Source organism: Larus michahellis, chromosome 15 (assembly GCF_964199755.1).
Source record: "Larus michahellis chromosome 15, bLarMic1.1, whole genome shotgun sequence".
In the NCBI taxonomy this organism is placed as follows: domain Eukaryota; kingdom Metazoa; phylum Chordata; class Aves; order Charadriiformes; family Laridae; genus Larus; species Larus michahellis.
The window spans coordinates 4,111,326-4,128,459 of record NC_133910.1 but is presented as its reverse complement, the minus strand read 5'-3'; the positions used below and the strand labels follow the sequence as shown (position 1 = coordinate 4,128,459).

Genomic DNA, 17,134 nt, shown 5'->3' with positions numbered 1-17,134 from the left:
CTACAGAAATACCTGAACAAAAATTTGTTTGAAACCACAAGGTTTCTTGTTCCCCTCCGTTAACAAAAAAAAAAAAAATAAAAAAAATGGCAGACATCTGGCTCTACCCACACACGCCGTTTCTACCTCTGAGACATCTACAACCAGGTCCCTCCTTTCTTGTCATCCCTTTATGCCGCTGGGCAGCGCGGCAATAACCCTGCCACCTGCAAGGGATGGGGACGAGGGACGGACCCAGGGCAGCACCCCATGGGTCCAGCCTTGCAGGAGGGGTCCGGATGACTCCGGACCCACAGCCCCTTTACTGGGAGGACCTGGACAATCCCTCCTGATGACTTGTCAACGGGAATCCTGCCAGTACCATCTGCCATCACTTGGGAGGCATCCAGCCTCTGCACTCACTCTAATTCCCACTGTCGATGAGGTGCGAGATTTATTTGAGGGCAGATGAACAGCCTCGGGCATGCTGCAGCCTGACAGGAGATATACACACCATAGAGAGCTGCTGCTCTGGAAAATAACAAGTCAATTGAGCAGAAAGCTGCTTTGATCCAGTCCAGATGCTAATGTAGCAGTCCTGCCACCTTCTCCTCAGAAGATTTTGCAAGGGAAAGAGCCCCGTCCTGGGAAGGAGGGGAGGGAATAGGGTCCTGCAGGAGACACGGCCATCTGTGGTGACTTGGGACTTCACCTGGTATTTCCCCAGCTCCCAGCATGGTCACAGCATTGACATGTTCCCAGGCAACTCTCATCTCAGCAACACGAGCGTGCAACAGCCTTTGGCAGCAGGAACATTGCAAAAATGGTACCAAGCCAGAGAGGGTGCAGGGCTGAGCCCCTCGGAGCCCTGAACAGTCATAAACCCCGAGACGGTCCGGAGTTTGTCAGTGTTGCGATTGGTGTGCATGCCCAGCGTGGGGAATTAATCTGAGAACAAGCGCAGCTGATGGCGGGGGGGTAGGAAATAACAGGAATGTTTGTCCCTTCTCATTCCCAAGCAGTTTTGGGAGGCGATTTCCCAGCTGCTGACACCAAAGGATGTGCCAAGGCCTGCGCGCTCCATCTCCAGGGGCTGCAGCCCCCATCACCCACCAGCTTTGCTGGTGATTACAGGCAGACAAGAGTGAATTCATGGATTCTCTCAGGTGAAGGACCTTCCTAGAGAAGGTGAAGCCGGGAACTTTGTACTAGAAATAACAAGCTCACATGGAAGTTTTCCTGGGCAGGGTATGGCCTTAACACACAACTTGGGCATCTGCTGAAAGTTAAAACCATGGTCCTTGACAATACGTGCATCCAGGGTTTAAGTTAAGCGCGTGCTTGGTGCTTTCCTAAAGAAAGTAGCAGAGGCTCCTCTCCGGTGGCCTGAGAACTGGGGGCAGCTGGAGAGCGATCCCAGGGGCAGGGCTACCCCAGCAGGTTTGAACAGCCGGGGCTGGCCTGTGCCTCTGGATCCCTCGCCAACCCCCCAAGGGAAGAATTTGGCATAAAAAAAAAAAAACAAAAAAACACCACAAACCAAAAAGAAAAAACCAAAACAGAATTCAGAATGAAGAAGTTAATGAGATCTCCTAAGTCCCAGGTGAGGGGACAGGTAGGAAGCACAACCCATGAGAGCCCGGGGAGCGGGTGTCCGCAGCGTGGAGCGCCAGCACACATGGCACCCAACAGGGAGGGACCAGCCGATCCCCGGCTCCGACAGAGGAGCTGTGCACCGCTGCAGCACCTCCCGTGGCAGCAGTCGGAGCCTGAACTCCCCAGGAAGGATTTAATCATGTTCCCATCCCTAGGAACACCTCTCTACACGCCTGCACACACACACACACACTGGGAGCCACAGCCACCCCCCCAGGCCCTTCACGACGTGGGCAGAGGATGATGCCAAACCTCTACTGGGGACAAGCAAGGACACCCGAATGACAACAGGTCATTTCAAACCTTGGAGAGATTTGAAACTTGAACCCTGGCCATCAGCTGCACGGTCATACCCTGGGGGCAGATCAGCCACTGCAAACACCCCTCTCTTCCCCCCCGCCCCGACTTCCCCCGTAAGCCAAGAGAGAAATGTTGAAATGAATGATGTGCCTCTCCGACACCAGCCCTCACGCAGAGCTGGGGAAGCTGGAAAGCAGATGCCCTTCTCCCGCTTCACCAGCCCCAGACCGCAGCTCCTCCACATGCACTGCTTCTTCTTCCCTCTCCCTGTTCTCCAAAAGCAGCTTTCCGCGTATTTATTTTAGCCGCATCTGGCTAGTTTCTTGGGATAAGCCAGCGGGGCCTCAGAAACGCCCGCAGCAGAAACCCAGGCTGCAGGAGCCAGCGGAGCATCAGGGGGGATCGAGCGACCACAGACACTTCGAAGAGCGTCTTCACTGCAGTAGCTGCGGCTCACGGCACCGCGCACTCATCCTGGGGCAGGAGCTGATGCACGGCGAGGCTGTTTATGGCACTGGAGTTAGCGCTCAACCAGCCCCGACACCAAAGCTTTGCCTTGCAACGTCTCCCCAGGATCAAGCGAGGGTCAGCGCTCCATCCTGACACCGCTGGGGTTCTGGGTGTTACACCAACGTCACGGATTTACTTTCCATTTCAAAGCAGGTTTTATTTTCTCGCTTTGCCTTAACCTCCGGGAGCAGACGCGCTGCTTCTCAAGGACACGGATTACCTGTGGAAGCAATTCTCAGCCGCAGGATCTGAGTCACCAGCTACCGGAGACGTGGGTCACAGCCCTGCCGGGAGCTGATTAATCCCAGGCAGGTGGATGCTGAGGATGCTGTGAGTGCAGCCAGCACAGCAGCCGGAGTCAGGGATGGGACAGACTGTACATCTGATACAGTAATACTTTTTCCTTTACAAAAAAATCATGTTTCCTCATGAGCTTTCAGCTTTCCTAGGGCTCAGGCACCTTATTCCCACAAGCACTCACCCCACTGCCTCGCTTCGCACTCGGCTCGTTCCAGCGGCCGCCAGTGAGCAGCTCTGCTGACAAACGCTCTTTCTACCGCCGCTGAGCGACCTTCACCACCAGCACCATCACTACCTCCGCCCCAGAGGCGCCCCGCAGAGGCAGGGCTCGCACCAGGCTGTGCTCCCGGTCCTGCTCCGTTTGCACTGGGCTCTAGACTTGGGTTCTTCCTTGCCCATCTGCAGAGGAGCCAGGCAAGACTGCCCACGGGGCACATTCAGATACCACCCCAACCCCTCTGCTAGTCAACCTCAAACCAAAAGCCTGCGGAATGGCTCTTTCTACTCTGGAAAGGAGATTCCTGGAGTTCAGCGGCTGCTGCCAAGTTCAGCTTGCCTCCGGGCTCCCAAAGCAGCGCAGGAATCTTCCCAGGCAGCCCAGTGCCAGGGAGACTTGTACACGGGCCAACCTCAGCAAGGACAAGCACCGGCCAGGGGAGCCAGAGCCAAGAACGCGGCATCCCAAGCTGAAGTCAACCCCAGGCTGAAGTTGAGTTAACCCACGGTCATCAGGGTGCCGGGCATGTTTAGAATCATAGAACCATAGCATGTGTTGGGTGAGAAGGGACCTCTAAAGGGCATCTAGTCCAACCCCCCTGCAGTCAGCAGGGACATCTTCAACTAGATCAGGTTGCTCAGAGCCTCATCCAGCCTGGCCTTGAATGTCTCCAGGGATGGGGCCTCCACCCCCTCTCTGGGCAACCTGGGCCAGTGTCTCACCACCCTCAGTGTAAAGAACTTCTCCCTCATGGCTAATCTAAACCTGCCCTGCTCTAGTTTAAACCATTGCCCCTCGTCCTATTGCTACATGCCCTTGCCAACAGCCCCCCCCAGCTTTCCTGTAGGCCCCCTTCAGGGACTGGAAGGGGCTCTAAGGTCTCCCCGGAGCCTTCTCTTCTCCAGGCTGAACAACCCCAACTCTCAGCCTGTCTTCATAGGAGAGGTGCTCCAGCCCTTTGATCATCTTTGTGGCTTCATTTTGGGAGAAATGTTCCGAGGACGGGGAGCACAGCAGGCAGTGGGAAGGGGGACACCCATAAAGAGCTATTAGAAATACAATGTGGAGCCATTGGATCACGCCCCATGAACCCCTTGCGGTGCTTGGTGTTGCGTCAGGAGGTCTCTGCCTCCAAGAGTCCAGAAACCGTACCAAGCGAAACAGCCAGACTGACCTGGTGCCTCAGGGCAGATGTCCCAGCAATCCTAAGCTCCGGTTAGAGGAAGAAACCAGCAGAGCCTTGCAAAGCTCAGCAAGAGAAGATGCATTCTCCGATTATCCGCAGTGTGCCCTGGAACGTCGTTACCTCCGCTGCCTTGGTCTGAGCACACTGGTGCACTTTAAGAGATGCTTATTTAAAAGAACGATGACTTCTTGTTTGTTTCCTTTGTAAAAACGTTAAACAGTAAATCCTCCCAAAATTATGCATCTCTTTTTCAAAATGAAGTCGCTTAGAAAAACACACCAAAAGAGGGATTAAAGACTTTACCCCACCACTCTGAGAAGTTATAAACAAATTCCAGCTCAAATATTAAGCACGCAAAAAGCACCCCACTTGCAAGATAAAGGAGAAATGAAGGCAGAGGTGCATATGCCCCTGCACCGTTTGGTGTTGGGGACATTGTCAACATACCTGCATAAGCTCCATATTTTCAATATAGGGTTTTCCTGCCCTCATCAGTCTTTTGGCCACACGTTAAATTCCCAAGGAACAAGAGGAGAAACAGGAAAGACGGACAATGCCCTGGGGACCCAGAGGACAACTCCAAAGGTAAACCCATCCTTCGAGAAGGAGGGCAGGCAGCCAGGGAATCTTGCAGAGAGGGATTTTGGTTCCCCTGCAAGGCCAGTTGGGAACGCAGCTGGTGTGCGGGCACCCACCAGGCTGGGCAGGGGAGAGGGAAGGGGGCAGGGAGCACCGAGGGCCCGCTGCTCCCCAAGGGCTGGTGAGCCGGGAGACCCTCGTGTGGGCAGTGCCTTGCTGTGCCTTGCCACACAGTCCCAAGGGTGGACAGCACAACAGGCAGAGCCACCACTAATGACAGGGTCCGCAGGCAGCCCCAGGCGGGGCCAGCCATGAGCCAGGTCCAGGGTCCCCCGTGGAGCACAGTCAAGGGCAAAGGGAGAGGTGGGCAGAAGCTGGTCTGCAAAAAAGGCTACGGTGTGGGTGCAAAGCCCATCCAAGAGACAGAGACGAGGACAGGAGACAAACACACAAGGGGTCCTACCAAGAAACAAGCTCTATCCAGTATAGGTCCATAGTCCATCCAGGAGGCAAAGCCAAAGGCAGCCACAGCCACCCTACACCACAGCTCGAGAGGGGGCTGAGGACACAGGGCTGAGCTTAAATAGGGCTCCTGGGAGGAGGGTGTGGGTCCCAGGTGAGGCTGGTCAGGGCCATTAAGGCCCTTTAGAGCTCATTAGTGCTCTCAGGCACCAGATAGGGTTCAGCAGTGGTCCTCCACCACCCCATCCCATCCCATCCCATCCCTGGGACTGCATCCCAGAGGAAGGTGTTCCCTGGGGGCGCACCCCAGGTTGCAGGTACAGAAAAGCGACCATCAGTGCTTTCCTCTGGCTTGTACACACACGTGAAGCTTATACTCAGCTTTACATTCTCCCCAAAGGAGGGGAAAAAGGAATGATATTAAACAACATAAAACATAATTGGAGCCCTGGGAGAGCTTCTAACAGGGTCTGTCAGACTGAATCACTTCCCCTGGACACGGCACCACTGGTTGGGACCTGAAATAACAGGGCTGGACAACCTCAGAGGACAGCCCTGGTGCTTGCTGGCTGGGCAACGGAGCATATGACCTAACGGGTCTTTTCTCCTTCTAATTTCTGAATGCCTTATGAATATGTCCTGCCAGAAGTCTGCTCAGGATCACAGGCCATGCTCTTCAAACCCTGAATTAGAGAGGCTTGTACATCACAGCTAGAATTTTATAATAAAGGCTCTCTGCATTAAGCGATGGAAAAAGAGGATTTTATGCTGGGGCAAGGGTTTCCTGGCACCCCACGCCACTGACACCACCACATTAGCACAGGCATGGTCACAGCCAAACATTCAAAACAAGACAGCCCTCCCAAAAAACAGATGCTCCTCCAGTCCCCTCTTGACAGCTCACATTCCTCCACCCTTTGCCTCTTGGAAGACGTTCTTGGGCTTGGAGGTTGTCCCTGAAAGGACCCAAGAAGGCAGCTTCATATTTGTTTGGACTTGCCTGACGACTCTGTACATTGGGCAGACAAGGTCGAGGACATCTCAGTAGTGTTGTGTTTGCAGGACATCAACCCTCCAGCAGCTCTTCCTGCTTCTCTTTCTATCCTAGCGTTGCTTGTAACGTAAATAATGTCCACAGCAGCCATCCGTGTCACCTCCTGCGCCACGTTTGTTCCCTACTGTTCCCATTTCCCTTGTCACCTAATCATTTCTTTTCAAGGGCAACACCACAAGCCACACGAGACGAGGTTTAAGCCGAAGCGCACACAGCTTGCACTGGCGGACCCGCATTCAGAGGGGTATACAACGGGATTTCAACCTTCGCCTCCCTGCTCCGGAGAGCAGAGATAATTTGGTTTTGACTCAGTGGCTGCAAGTTGAAGGGAACGGAGCCAAAGCAGGAAGAAAAAAGAAAAAAGCACATTTCTCACGGAGAACGTTGTACCTATTAGTGGGAGAGTGAATGCAACCACCCACCCACAGAGAGGACAGAAAATTTCAGGGAAGCGAAACCTTTTCAGAAGAAAGAGCTAGCCGTACACATTGTTTAGACAGGAAAAATCGTAGCACAGGCTTCTTTTCAAGCTCATTACGCAGATCTGCGGGCGTGCTGCCGCTCCTTTGTACGGGCCCAGCACGGGGGGCTCCGCCGGGATGGGGATGGGGCTTTTGGGGACAAAGCCTGGGGAGGAGGAATGGCTGCTGGAAGTTGAGGATGACCCCGAATAAGGATACGCTGGCGACAAGAACAAGTAGGCCAAGTGGCAGAAAAAGAAGAGAACCTGCGAATGAGCTTTCGGGAGAAGAGCAATGGGAGCAGGAAAGCAAAGAGTTTGAGTTGCTCAACCCACATCGGGGACGATGAAACCAGAGCGGCCACAGGAGCAGGGAAGAGGGCTTGGCGGGCATTCCAGCCTTCAGCTTCACCATCCTCATTGGGTCTTCTCTCTGCAAATCCCAACTGCCCAAACCGTGATATGGTGTGAAAATCTCGTCCCATTAACTGAAAGAGTCTGTTTCCTGCCCTCGTGGGGCCAGGGAAAGGCTTCGCAAACATGGAGCAAATCAGTATCCCGACGGCTGAGAAACAAGAGTCCAAAGACCCTTTGGAAGGAGGTGCTGGGAAGGGCTGGGAGGAAAGCTCACAACAGCTAGCTGCTCTGCAGGATTTGGTGACCTCATTTGGGTTGGTTCAGTTTTGGTTGTTTTGGGTTTTTTTTTTGGGTTTTTTTTGTTTTTTGTTTTTTTTTTTTAATAAGAACACAAAAAAGAAGCCACTTCTAACCTTCCCAAGACACGTACTGAGAGGTCCCGCAGAGCTCCTCAACCACCTCCTTCCTGAGCAACCGAGAGAGTTACCCTCCACCCAAAGCTCCTGGTCTCTAGGGAAATGCTCTGGGGTGCTCCACTTCACCCCAGCCTTGCACACCCCTCACCCCCCGGGCCACATGCACACCCTGCTGCATCCCCTGTCCCCTGTTCTCCACGTATCCTCCCCAGTTCCTCCTTTCTCTGCTCTGTGGATGCATGTCCTGTCCCCTCCTGGAGCGCTGACAGCAAATATTATTGGGTTGAGCTCAAACCCTCGCTTAACTCAAGCCAAACACCGTGGAACTGCCATTTTATCTATATTCAGGGCTTAACAGGTTTAGCTAGAGGGGTACTTTAAAATGGATTTCATTTAAACCTATGCGAATCCCTGCACAGTCACTCTTCAGTCTGTTCAAGTCTGCCCTCACAGCAATTAAACCTAATTACTGACTTACAGTGAATCAGCATAAACCAGGTCTGAATCGGTCTACGATGCCTGTACAGAGGATTCTGTGGGATTAATTTAAAAACAACTGAAAAACATCCTAGTAAAACTTGTGTGACACTGAGTGGGGACAAGTCCCAAAAACATTGGCCCTCGCTGTCACTGGTAAACAAGCTTCTTTTTGTTGCTCCATTGTCAAAGCAAATTAATAGCAAATTCTGCAAACTATCACACCCCAGGGGCCTGTTTCCAGCACCAGCTTTCCAAGAGCCTCCCTCCTCCGTTGTTTTGCTTTATAAGCTTGGAAGACGCACATGTAAATACGCACAAAGCCACCGGAGAAAAGCAATGCTTGTGACAAACCTCCTCCGGGTGGGACGGCCGGCTCCGAGCAGGGACAGCCCACGGCACCGCCAGAGTTTGTACCCCTGATTTTCAGCATCCTCTCATGCTGATGGAGAGCACACGCACCTTGGTGTGAACACACACACACCCACCCACCCCCGGCTCCAAGCTCCCACGGCCAAGGCTTGTCTGGATTTGACAGACCTCAAGGTCAGGACAACAAGGAAGTCCCTCCAGCCCCCATCCCTGGCTCCAACAGGAGATGTTTGCAGGAGAGGAGAGGGAGAGGCAGGAACAGAGCGAGTTGTTCCTGCTGCTCCCTCCCAGCCCCCTGCAGCGTCAGGGTTTGCCGAGCCGAAGGCAGTGTCCGTGTTAGCGGCCGTCGGCAGAGACTCCAGCTCAGGTCTCTCCTGTCCTGGGGAGCACTGGAGGGTTCTTCTGCTCGGCTGGCTGGGCTGCCCAAGAGATCCCTGGGCACGCACCGCTTGCTTTCTCTCCCTTTTGCGCTTTCACGATGTTTCGCGAAGTCTCGAACTCCTCCTGAAGCAGAACGGGATGCATTTTTTAAATCTCAGGCACACGTTGTGGGGGCAAGAAAGGTGGCAGTGGCACGGCACAGCACACAAGCAGCCCCTTTGCAGGCGACGCTCTCCGAGCAGCGGTCGGAAGGGCAGGAGGTGGAAGGGTTTGGTTTAGCTCCTAACTCCCCTTCCTTCACCAAACGGCAGGGGGGATCAGCAAAACATACACCAGAAGCTACAAAACTGAGACCAAGAGGTGGAGGGGAGCGAGGCAGAAAGATTTCTTACAAAAGGAAATGCAATTCCAGAGTTTTAGAATGAACGGCAGTTTGATGGGAAACATTCACTTTTGAAATACCTCGGTCCCCTTCTTCTCCATTACAAGTTGATCTTCACAAATATTTCTCCAGCTTAACCCCCCATTGTCTTAGACGAGTTATTTTAACGTCTGGCAGTGGTTCAGCTCGGGCTATTATTTCAACAACGTTGAAAGTGTCTTGAGTAACAGGGGAAATGGTCGGGTTAGTATTATCTTCTGCTGCAGACGAACACATCTGGGAGAGATTACAGCCTGAGAAAAATAAAAATAAATATGTCCAGGGAGCCCATCCTGGGAATTCTTCTCCTTTCAGCAAATAAGGGCTTGGTGCGCCCCAAAACCAAACCCTTCCTCCAAACTCCCCTGCTCCTGCTCCTTCCACTAGTTCATTTGCTTTAGTCCGAAAGAGATTTTGAACGGTACGTCATCCAAGGCCAAAAAAATGAAGCTTAAACCTGATAGCGCTGGCGATGGGCAAGGCGGGCCAGATCTAAGGCGATACGCCCAGATGTTAGCCACTGGTGAAAGGCAACCAGAAAGGGTCTGATCATGCGCCAGCAGCCATCTGTCACACCGCAAAAAAGCGCCCGTTGGCTCCGCATCTCTGCGACTCCTGTTTTCCAAGTTGTAATCAAAGTATCAAAAAAAACCCATGGGGAAGTAGCAGCAGGAAAGCGGCGAAAGGTCCTTTTGCGCTTTCAGACCCAGGGGAGCTTATGTTCAACCAGGGAGCGGCCCCGTCGGCTCGGCCGACGGCACCCGCAAGCGCAGCTTCAATTCTGGTGGTGGTCGCAACTGGAGGGAGAAACAGCAAATCTGCCCATCTGGCACAAAAAAGAGCCTCGGACCACACCGATGAGCATCTGCACCCCATCCATGACAGAGCAGGGCTGTAGACACGCGTTCTTGCTGACCTGGGATCCCCGGGAAAAACGACAACTCAACACAATATATTTCCGTAAGCATCCAAACGAATGCTGCTTCCTAACCTGCTCTGCTCAAGCGAATCTACCTCTGTAGCGGCTCACCCCGATGATTCAGCGTGTTGCCAGGTTCTCGTTTCCATTTCTACACGATCATGGGAAAATTGATCGTGTAGATCAATTTTGTACAGGTGGAGAAATGAAGCAGAGATAATGTTGGGAAGCACCGTGAGGACACGTGTGTTGAGATAAGTAGGTTGTAGCTGTGCATATCCTAGCCAAAGGGAAGGATCGGGAGAATTAGCTTGCCATGGAGCTCACAGAATCCCAGAACGGTGGGGGTTGGCAGGGACCTCTGGAGATCACCCAGTCCCACCCCCGGCCAGAGCAGGGTCACCCAGAGCAGGTGGCACAGGAACGTGTCCAGGCGGGGTTGGAATGTCTCCAGAGACGGAGACTCCCCCACCTCTCTGGGCAGCCTGTGCCAGGGCTCTGCCACCCTCAGGGTAAAGAAGTTCATAGAATCATAGAATCATTTAGGTTGGAAAAGACCCTTGGGATCATCGAGTCCAACCATCAGCTCCACTCTACAAAGTTCTCCCTTACATCATATCCCCTAACACCACATCTAAACGACTCTGAAACACATTCAGGGATGGTGACTCCACCACCTCCCTCGGCAGCCTATTACAGTGTCCGACCACTCTTTCCGTGAAGAATTTTTTCCTAATGTCCAGCCTAAACCTACCCTGCTGCAGCTTGAAGCCGTTCCCTCTTGTTCTATCGCTAATTACCTGTGAGAAGAGACCAGCACCAACCTCTCTACAGTGTCCTTTCAAGTAGTTGTAGAGAGCGATGAGGTCTCCCCTCAGCCTCCTCTTCCTCCAACTAAACAGTCCCAGCTCCTTCAGTCGCTCCTCATCAGATTTATTCTCCAGGCCCTTCACCAGCTTCGTTGCCCTCCTCTGCCCTCGCTCCAGCACCTCGAGATCTCTCTCATATTGAGGTGCCCAGAACTGGACACAATACTCAAGGTGTGGCCTCATCAGTGCTGAGTACGGGGGGACAATCACCTCCCTCCTTCTGCTGGTCACACTATTTCTAATACAAGCCAGGATGCCATTGGCTTTCTTGGCCACCTGGGCACACTGCTGGCTCATGTTCAGCCGCTTGTCAGTTAGAAATCCCCAGGTCCTTTTCCGCCAGGCAGCTCTTCAGCCACACTGCCCCAAGTTGCTCCTCATGTTTAGGTGGAACTTCCCACGCTCAACTTTGTGCCCGTTGCCCCTTGTCCTGTCCCCGGGCACCACTGAAAAGAGCCTGGCCCCATCCTCCTGCCACCCCCCCCTTTCAGTATTTATAAGCTCTTGCCTGTCTTCTCCTCTGCCCATCCTCCCTGCTCCCTCAAGGCCTCGTGTGCCAAGCAGGGATCACCTACACCCCACCTAAAGCAAAAAACGCTGCAGCTTTTAACCCCAGCAGCCCTACAATTCAGTCCTCGCACTGACCAAACTGACTGCTATTTTCTTCAATGCAGACAGAAAAATCAGAGCGAGTTTTCCCTAACCCGGCTGATTCTCCCCTCTCAAACTCTGCTGCCGGCAGACCCGAGGGGCAGGTGTCTTCGTCAGAGACGTGGAGGCAGAAGCACAACCTCCATGCGAGCAGCGATGCCCAGGAAGCGTCTTCCCAAAGCTTTCACCTTTCGCGTGCTCGCGGGTCCTCCGCAGAGCTGCCTGCTCCGCTCCTAACATCAAGCCCCGACAGCCACAACCCTCTTCCTCTGCTGGGTCTCAGTGTCTTCATGACAAAAGTGTTTTATCAACCTCCCTGCAGTGGCCCAGAAGACTAATAGGCTGGGGGAAGGCGAGGGGGTCAGATAGCTTAATTGTCCAAGCTTGATAAAAACCGATGACTTCACTCAGGGAGAAAGCATATAATGCAACTGGAAAAGCCTGGCTCAGGCCAGTCCCACCTCGCTCGCCTAGGACATACCTTGCTCTCGCTTCCCTGCAAGAGGAGCTGGAGGGGGGACAAAGATCCCACCCAGAATTTGCCATGCCCCTGGCCTCGTGCCGTGCAGTGGCTGCGGATGGCCCTCCAGACCCATCAAAGGAATACAGACACGCAGAATGGTTCGGGTTGGAAGGGACCTTAAAGCCCACCCAGTGCCACCCCCTGCCCTGGGCAGGGACACCTCCCACCAGCCCAGGTTGCTCCAAGCCCCGTCCAACCTGGCCTTGAACCCCTCCAGGGATGGGGCAGCCACAGCTTCTCTGGGCAACCTGGGCCAGGGGCTCACCGCCCTCACAGCAAAGAATTTCTTCCTGAGATCTCGTCTAAATCTCCGCTCCTTCAGTTTGAAACTGTTCCCCCTCGTCCTATCACTGCATGCCCTCGTAATGCTCCTTGCCGTGGAGCTGACAAACTCACACTCAAACCTGTTTTGACTTGTACGAATTCACGGATTCAGGGGTGAAAAACTGCAGAGACTTGGCAACAAACGTCTTTGCGGCGAACACAAGGCTGCAGCGCTTGTGATGGTAGATGGTCCCCCAGCCAGAAACCCCTCACGGGGCAGGAGGAGGACGGCTGCTTTCACCATTAACGCTGTGTTTCCAGCACGTCAGTCTGCAGAGAAAACCTGGAAACCACCACCCCGGAGTACTGAACGGTCCTGGAAGCAGAGAGCATACATGACTGTTGCATCCATGAAGCTGGATACACACCAACACTGTGGGCTTTGGAAAGGAGCTGGCATTCAGGGAAGAGAGTTTGAGGGCAAAAGCCAGGGGACAGACAGGGGACACGGGGCCGGGCACAAGGCTGGCAGGGAGATGCTCCCGTGCTGTGCCAAGCATGGCGGGCAGAGAGCCAGGGCCCCAGCCACGTTCGGGCTCCCGGGCACGGTCTGCCGCCTGCCAGGCTCCTCCAGCCGCCTGCCTGGCAGCGACGGGACCAGGGATGCTCCAGAGGAGCCTGGTGGAGACTTGAGGTCCCGACTGCTGGCAAACGCAACTGCTGTCTGTTTTTTCTCAAAAGCTTGGGGAGAGTCTCTGTTGCACAAGTGTCTGGCAAACCTCTTACCTCCATCCAAACCCATCCTAACTCGGGGAAAAGCCTTCCTAGCCATGCCTGCATTCAGCAAGGCCAATTTTCCCCTTGAAAAGAATAGCTACAGGTCAGCGCATGGTTTACCTTGGCTAAAATACAGCCACTTCATGCTGCAATTACTACACTTGATCTTAGCCAAAAGGCTCTACTCTGCCCTGGGGAGGCCACAGCTGGAGCATTGGGTCCAGTTCCGGGCTCCCCCGTTCAAGAAGGACAGGGAACTGCTGGAGAGGGGACAGCAAAGGGCTACCAAGATGCTGAGGGGACTGGAACACCTCTCTGATGGAGAAAGGCTGAGGGACTTGGGTCTCTTCAGTCTGAAAAAAAGACGGCTGAGGGGGGATCTTATCAACGCTGATAAATACTGAAAGGGGGGGTGTCAGGAGGATGGGGCCAGGCTCTTTTCAGTGGTGCCCGGGGACAGGACAAGGGGTAACGGGCACAAACTTGAGCATGGGAAGTTCCACCTAAACCTGAGGAGGAACTTCTTTGCTGTGAGGGTGGCAGAGCCCTGGCACAGGCTGCCCAGAGAGGTGGTGGAGTCTCCGTCTCTGGAGACATTCCAACCCCGCCTGGACGCGTTCCTGTGCCACCTGCTCTGGGTGACCCTGCTCTGGCCGGGGGTGGGACTGGGTGATCTCCAGAGGGCCCTTCCAACCCCCACCGTTCTGTGGTTCTGTGCAATGAATCACTTTGGAGATGCTGGCAGTCCCTGCAAAGCAGGACGGGTCCCAAGCTGAGGGAGAGGTGACAGACGGACGCTGCTCCCATGAGCAGCTGTGGGACCTGGACCTGCCTGAGCCCAGCTTTGCCATTGAACCTTGCAAGCGCCTCTACGAGCTCCTGTTACTCAGCTGATGACTAATGTCCGAACCCAAATTAGTACCAGTGCACTTAATTAAAGGGAAGGTTTCCCACCGCAGGCAGGCATGGCGCTTGGCAGGGATCTATTTCTGCATCCTTCACTTTTGGATGTGCTGTCGCAAGGGTCAGTGCTCAGGCTCTGACCTGGTGTTAAAATTCTTTTGATCGGGAACAGTGTTCTGGAGGTTGTACATAGCTACCACGCACCGTCTGCCCCGGGGGATCTGCAGAAACGGAGGAGGAATAAGAGAGAGAAAGAAGCACAAGAGCCTCATGCACCAACAACAGCCCAGCCCGGGGCAGAGCTGAGCAGGAGCAGCAGCCCCGACCTTCCCCTCATGCTCCCTTCAACACAGCTCACAAGAATAAAGAAAAAAAATCACCAATGAGTGTTTCCCAGCCTAACAAGCTGACATTTCGCAGCCCAAAAGCGCTGTGATTTTCACCTCGGGCAAAACATGTGCGCGTTTGTGATTCATTCCGCGCTCGCGACTGCCAATTTTCCTGCACAAACTATTGAATTGTTGCGGTTTCAACCTTTACTCAACTGCTGAATGCTCCTCCGAGGGCTTTATGCTCGGCGTTTTGCAGACCTGCTCGCCTCCCACCTCTCCCCCTCCACTGGCGCTTTTACGTCCGAAGTGTCTGTGGGTACCTACGAGCTTTCGAGTTTCATGGCAAACCTGCTCGATGCCACGAGCTGCTGCTTTCCCAGGCATTGGGGCCAGGGACCCTGAGACACCCCCCCCTAAAGCAAAAAGATGCCCTCTTCTTGTAAAGTCTCATTTCACCAAAGCCTCATGAGTCGGGTCCAGCCCATAATGCTTGAACCGCAGCTCAGAAAGCTCCGGGTTATAATAAACTTAAACCAGGATTTCCTCCATGTGCAGAGAAAAGCTATCAAACCCCCAAACTGTGCTGGAGGCACGGCTTTACCACCCCCCAGGAGGGGCTGACCCCCTCAGCGCTCCCTCGGCAGACCTTCACCCACCGCCACTCCCCCGTGTCCCCAGGCTGAGCCCCGGCTCGCCGTGGCTGGGTCCCGGGCAGGGAGGGCTCTGCAGGCATCAAGCTTGGGCGAGGGTGGGCACAGATGCTCCATGGGGACTGAAGAAGCCTCCTGCAACTTCAGTTATGGATGAGGTCCCCGTCCTCAGCATATGGGCATGAGTCAACCTCTACTACGACCAGCCTTTATAGAAAAGCCCGTTGCTGGATCGCAGAATTATTAGGGTTGGAAGGGAACTTAAAGATCTTCTAGTTCCAACCCCCCTGCCATGGGCAGGGACACCTCCCACTAGAGCAGGTCAAAGCCCCGTCCAACCCGGCCTTGAGCACCTCCAGGGATGTGGAAATCTCCACCCCTGTTTTCTCCCTGAGGTTCAAAATCCCTGTAAAAAGCATCCTGCCCAAAGGCTAGTTTGTGCCCACTCCCATACCCTTCTAAAGCTGCGCAGGAGCATCCTACCCACTCATAATCACTTCCCAGCTCAAACTAAGTTTTCCTTTCTCTCCTTTTCTCTTCTAACCTAGAGAATTTCCCAGGGAGAAAAAGACAGAGGTTTTTTATAGAATCAGCGAATCACAGAATCGCCCAGGTTGGAAGGGACCTTTCAGATCTAGTCCAACCATCAACCTAACTCTGACAAAAGCCATCACTAACCCATTTCTCTAAGCACGATGTCTACTCGCCTTTTAAAAACCTCCAGGGCAGAAGAACCCAGAGGAAAATCTCTTTCCTCCCACCAAAAACCAGTTTTCAAGCCTTTATTATTCATCCCAAATAAAGCTGAGAAAGGCAGAGGTCACACGCGCTCACCCATGCTGCTCTGCTGCCTCTGCACAGCCCATCTCAGGCAACAGCGCGGATTTTGGGAGAGCCCCAGACACAGAGTCGACAAGTCGCGTTTGAACAGCAGGGCTGTATCTGCCTCGCAAAAAATGAATAAACGCGCTTTTCATTCCTCCCGCTGCCTTTAAGTGGGGGAAAGCGCATTCGTGAGAGACGCGACACTTCTCTGAACAGACGACAGTGAGAAAACGCTGGATGGGGGATGCGGGGGAGGTCTCAGGGTTAAACGAAATTGCTGGGGGGGGGAGGTGGTGGAAATCGGTGTCAAACCAGAAAACTTTCACAATATCTAAGAAAAAAAAAAAAAAGGAAAATGAGTCATTTTGAGTCAGCCTAGAAATGAAGGGTTTCATCTTTGTCTGTGGATGAGTTACCTCTTTCGTATTTTCTTTTATTCAGTGCAAGTTAACTTCACTTAACTGAAACAGAGAGAGCTGTTTTGAAGCTGAAAGTGAAATTTTGTTTTTAAAACACTGAGATGTCACTGAGATATTCCCAAAAAGCAAACCAAAACCAAACCACCACCACCACCAAAAACTCAAAAGCTTTCTTTGCAAAACAAAGGAAAACTGTTTAATGGCTTCGAATTTCACTCCCGCTTCCTGATTTGAAATTATTCACCCAACTAGACCCCGTTTCACAAGCCCTGCTCCACCACCCCCCTTCTCACCACACGTATCGGGTCACCGAGAGACACCTCTCTACGGCCAGCTCAGCTTCAGGCTCCACCAAGTCCATCGAGGACCACCAAAGCAGATGCCCAAGGCCACCCTCCCTCAGCTTCACTCTTCCTTTACCTTGAAGCAGCCAACCTGAAGAACATCTCCAAGTATATTTTTCCTCCGTGTAGACATTATCTTCTGTTTTAGTGTCTCAGCGCCGTGCCTGACGACCTCTGTGGCAAACACTTGCCGCATCTCTATTCCACCTCGCTCGCACATCACCTCCAGTACAGCATACTCTGGAGCGGTCGGGAGGATCACTCAAACCACCGTCTTTATAGACACACCCAGGTTGGAAGACACCAGAACCCCTCTAGTAAGAGCTTTACCCATGAGCCACCCTGGTATCTCGCCAGCTTCACAGAAGTGAGCCTTTTACACCGCCCTGCCACATCTGTCTAATGATTAAGAAGAAGAAAAGCTAGACCCGTGAGCTAACTTCCCAGGCTGAAAAAAGAAAGGTTCGCTAAACTAAAACGACATATCACATGCTGCTCCAAAAATTGCCAGGAATTATTTTTTTAAGCCGT

At 53.3% G+C, this 17,134-nt stretch overlaps 1 protein-coding gene across 8 annotated transcripts in view; it reads right to left on the bottom strand.

Annotated features, from left to right (window-relative positions):
• Window positions 1-17,134, bottom strand: part of LOC141751627 (uncharacterized) — a 105,397-nt gene that overhangs the window by 64,883 nt on the left and 23,380 nt on the right. The window lies entirely within an intron of this gene.